Genomic DNA, 5,433 nt, shown 5'->3' with positions numbered 1-5,433 from the left:
GATTCTGGTGATGCTGATTCTGCTGCTACTGCTGCCGCTGATGCCACCGCTCGGTTGCCGCTCGTTCATTCGCAGGCTCTCGGGCAGAGCCGACAACCCACACAGCGACTGGGACACACACCCTGTAAGCCTGCTATGCACTCAGAAAAAATGTATGTTTTGGTCAAATATGCAAACGTTACCCTGAATACAAAATTATAGGACATAAGTTCTTAAAAATATTGCCTACTTGTCGGCTGCCTAGAGCAAAAAAAGTAATAATAACAATAAGCTAATAAAGTTTGTGTTTGAACTTTTCAAAAAAAATTAGAGGAAAACTAAAAAATGCTAAATTTGAAAAGGAAAACCAATTTAATACTGTTTAATTTAAACTTTCTAAATGGGAACAAATTTTTTTGCTCAGATACTACAACTTTGTTCAAAGGATACAAAAAAAAATAAAAAAAACAATTTAATCAAATAATTTCATAAATTTGAATTTGGTTCCGAGAAAAATAAAAATAATACTTTTTTTTGGCATATAGATTAATGTGTATTAAACTTAAACCTTTATTTAAAAAATTGAAAATATTTACAGTTTCAAATCTGTTAAAAACAAAAGTATAACTTAACAGGCAAATTAAAATGCACTTAAATTGCTTAATATTAAAGATATATATTCAATTTCAAGAAGACAACAATGTTGACATATTGCCATTTCAATAGATACAAACCAAATAAATCTTTATCACACAAGTTTTTTAAAATAAAATTGCAGTGCATTTACTTTTTCAGAGTGTGCGATGTCAGGCCTTCTAACAGATAACGATTGAAGCGCACTGAGTCTTTTTTCGTTGAACATCTTCTCGGTTTTCAAAATGCGTGGTGAATGAATGGCAGTGGGAGTATATGCACGCCGGGGCATGAATGAAATAGTCCCGCGTATATCACACCCATGCCAACACAATCAGAGTCACCGCTGCAGTCCATTCCTAATGGCCTTCGGCTCGTGTTATCGGAGCAGGAGTGGTCAAAAAGGCTCCCGCTGGCTTGTCTCCCACATAAATGCCTTTGGTCATGCCATATTTCAAAGGATTTGCAGACATTGTGGTGGTCTCTGTGTTCTGCTGAAACCCCCCAGGCTTGTTTTTGTGTTTTGATAAAGTTAATATTATAGAATCGTGCAATTGATCCGAGGGTATATTTAATTCGTTCTAGGCTTCCACTGAATTCCTCTTTTTGTTTTGAAAATATTTCGATTTTATACCGCTGTTGATGCTGCTCCCGCTGATGTTTTGCTTATCAGTTTGGACTTCATATTATTTATATTATTTATTCCACTGACCCGTGTCTCTGCCACTGTCCTCCCGCTGTGCGGTGCGTATTTATTTTGTAGTAAAATCAACAGACAAACCATGAAGAGAGGCCAATCCATCGGAGGACCGTTGTCCCAGTTGCCTTCCATGCGATTGTCGTTGATTGATTGCAAGAGGAGCTGAGATAACAGGAGTGCGGCGCAGAGGCAGCGCTGATAAGTGGCGTTTGGGAAGTGTGCGATAAGCAGTCCGGCAAAAGGTTATAGACTGCTAGCAGAAGATCGTGTGCTATCAATTCCGCGATCCAAATGGTTAAGTTTAACTATTTTAAAGGGAGGGTAGGGTTTTAAAAACGAAAAACGTTTATTTTTATAATTTTTTGCGGCGACACCTATAATATTATTTCTTTTTAATTTAATTACATATTATTATACCACTTTTTTAAGATTGTAAGACAAAATTAAATTAAAAAAAAATAACGACCGTGCATCTTCGGAGGCGCCTTTAAAAAAGGTTGATTTACGGTGAACACCATAACTCGTGGCCGGACTTAAAAAAAAAAAAAATGTATGCATTTTAAAGCTGATGAATTTTGCAAGGTAATCACGAAGACTTTTTTTTCTATTTTTTTGAACGTTTTGAAGTGAGCAACGCGATATTAGCCTAAAAATCGCAGTAAATTCGATGTTAAAAAATAGAAAAAAAAAAAACAAAAACAAAAAAAACTTTTCGTGATCCTTTCAAAAGGATCGATTCAGTAGATTTTGAGTTCTGATGTTCACGAACTTCAAAAAAACGTGTTCGGGAAAATTAATCAAAAGTTTTTCATATTTGAACGATCTGGTAGCTCGGCCGGTCGTTTGAAACGCTGTAGCTCCGTTAGTTTTACTCGGATTGAATTGAAATTTGTACAGAATATTATCAACATATTGTTGACTTAGAAAAATAAAAAAAAATTAATTAAAAAATAATTATAAAAAATTAAACGTTTTTAAAAATGAAAATGGTAAATGCAAACAAAGTAAGAACTTTAAGCTCGGATATTGATGTTAATTTTTACAAATGGTAGAAGGTTGCAAACAAAAACTATGCAAAATAATGCAATGTTTTCTGCGATATTAAGTGCTTTAAATACTATAAAGTTCTCAACGTTCTGGTAATTAAATTTATCAATGTATTAATTAAATATTTCGCCAAATATTTGTTTATGGCCGTACTTAGCCGCACAGAAAAGTATTTGGCAGTTCCATGTGTTGCTTTCTTGTATTAATTTTCTATTTGCCATATTGCTATTTCTGCCTTCTTAAATTTCGAGATTTTTCAGTCGATTGTTCAATAACACAAACGCTTGTCATGCCAAAAATGGAAGTGAAAGCCCAGAGATGGAAATGTCGTTTTCGAGGAGGACAACTGACGGCAGACCCGAGGCAGCTGTTGTTTACTATTTGGGTACAATTTTGGGTCTCGGTCTCCAGGCTGTGGCGGTTGCTCCTTCTGTTCCTTCTGTTCCTACTGCCGTTGCGGTCCATGGGATGCTTGCTGGGCCAAAAAATATGCCTGGAATTTAATTTTCCAATGAAATATGGAAAATGTTATGAACATTCACCAATGTACAAGGCCGAAGGGAAGTTACGAAATATTAGGGGCAGAGGGGAATCAAAACAAAATTAATTCAAAATTGCTATCCCCCCAGAAGAAAAGAGATGTTGTCCAATTGCGGAACAATCCGAATCAAAATGTTCGTGTGCATTGGGTGGGAACCTCTTAAACCATTTATCGTTTATTTTCGTTCTTTTAAGGGATACTCCTACGTATGCAAATCAACTGAGACGAAGTGAAAAAGAAACTTGTGAAAAATATAAACTTGGAAACGAGAGGTGTCCGAATAGAATTGGCGTCTGTAAGAACTGTCTCTCCTGGGCATTTGTCTGCGTGTCAATGAAATAAGTGCTCCGCCACTTGGCCGCAGTCTGCTGCACGTTTTATGCATATGAGTGGTAAATTCTGGAGAGCAAATCTTGCCAGTGTCTTTGGGCGTCTTCAGAAATGGCGAAAACTTCGCCCCTCTCGAACATTTTTGGGGGGCCAGATGGCCTGGAGTGCTTGCAAACTTGAATTTGGTTAGAGATTTTCTTTGGTACTCGGTGTGCTTTTCAATGTTTCGATTGCATGCCGAATGCATGAAAGATGACAGCATTTGCTGCACAATTTCCGAAACATTTAAAATTGGCCCAGCAAAAACAAATCGAAATCTAAGGTTACAGTTCACAATTAAAAATTCATTTGTCCTTTGCAAGGCCATAAGGGAAAACCATAGCTAATATAATCCCCATGTCGTTAAATGCTTGATCTGGCCAATTTCAATGGAAACAAAAGTTCTTCTCATTTTTCAACTAATTTCGAAACAATTTTCCCATCATTTTTGGCATTTTCCATTTGTGGCTTGCAGCTTGGCCATAATTAAAAGCTACCCGCTGAGAAGGGGCGAAAAACTATTTATCTAGCCAACACAAGTTCCAGCACAAGCAAAAAGACTAAAAGCAACACCAGCAGCACAACTCCAAGGCAGTTCGTCGTCGTCTGCTGTCATAATAAAACAGAAACACACAAAAACAACCGCCACTGACAAAAAATTACAAACAATTTAAGCAACTGTGAAAAAAGGAGATTAAAACGAAAAAATTCCGGAAGAAAAAATTTAAAATCTAGTTTTTGAAGCAGAGACTACCAAATGCGCTGCAAATAGTTTTGGATTAATGGTTTTTTATGTCAAAATCGTTAAATATTACTTAAAAGTTATGAACTTACATTGCTTGCATTTAAAGCTAAAGCCAAAAATTAAAAAAGCTTGATTCAATCTCTGAGTTTAATTAAGTATATATTGCATTTTACCAATTCAATTTAATACCCTAAAACATAAGTGGCACCCACTTAAGTGGCACACACAATTAAAAAGGTAATAAATATATCAAATGGTTTAATACTGCCATATTCACTTTAAATTGTTTTATTAATTTAGTATATATTGCATGTTAACAATTCAATTTAATACCCTGAGACTTGAGTGTCACACAATCGATTCAGGAAAGCAATTGTTACCACTATTTAAAGTCTATTAAATTGTATGGCAAACAAGTATATAATAAAAATGTACTAAAAATTGCTAATAGTTTATTACTCCCGCAAGCACTTTACATTGTTTTAAAAATATTTAAAATCTTTCCCGACCTTCTTTGAACTTTTGGATTAAATTAGCGAACATAAATTCATTACATATTTTAAAATATTATGACTTGCGATGCAAGCTTTATTAGACTTACGATCTAAGATGTAGGCTTAAGACAACTTAAACTTAAGACTGAAAAATCCACAAAGCCAATGCATACCCTCACAGAGAGTATAAAAATAAAGCCACTAAATAAATAACATGGCCATAAACGCATAAGGGGAAGCCTGGGGACCGAGAAGTCGGAGGAATGTTGAAAAAATGCTGTTCAAAAAGTTGTGAAAAATTGCAGCACTTGCAATGAGAGAAAGTTTTAAGCGCTAGGAAAAGTATTTGGCTCGGAGAAGCAAAGGGGGGGGTGGCTAAATAATAGAGTAACGAAAAAATAATAAACTCATAAATAGCATGACAAGTGTGTGGATGCGAGTGCAAAGCTGTGGACCAAAGGACTGGGACAAATTGGACCGCCAGCAGTGGAAAGAATCGCGAATCCCGAACAATCCCGGAGGAGTGGCTGGCTTGAAGGATGAAGCGCGGCGGGACTGATGAAAGATTTACTGCAACGACTGCAGAAGCGGAGAATCGCAGAAAAGTAGATTGGAGCCGGTGACCCGACGACCCTACGACCCGACGACCCCACCCCCTCTTCAGTTTTTCCCATTCCCCAACCAGAGATAAACCAGCGCGGGCATCGCAAATTGCTGCCGGATCTCCGGAACTCCACTGCAGACATTGTTTTTAATTTGCAATCTCCCCCCAACCAACCCCTTCTTTTGGCAGCAAATGTCAAACTTTTATAGAAACCAGTTTCTGTTTAATTCGGCTGCCCTGCCTTATTTTGATTTTACTCCATTTTATTTTGGCTCAGTTTGTTTATTTCTAAATGAATGCAAAGGCAGTTTCCGGACCGGA

Source organism: Drosophila elegans, unplaced genomic scaffold (genome assembly GCF_018152505.1).
Source record: "Drosophila elegans isolate 14027-0461.03 unplaced genomic scaffold, ASM1815250v1 contig_814, whole genome shotgun sequence".
In the NCBI taxonomy this organism is placed as follows: Eukaryota; Metazoa; Arthropoda; class Insecta; order Diptera; family Drosophilidae; genus Drosophila; species Drosophila elegans.
This window is presented reverse-complemented; position numbering follows the sequence as displayed.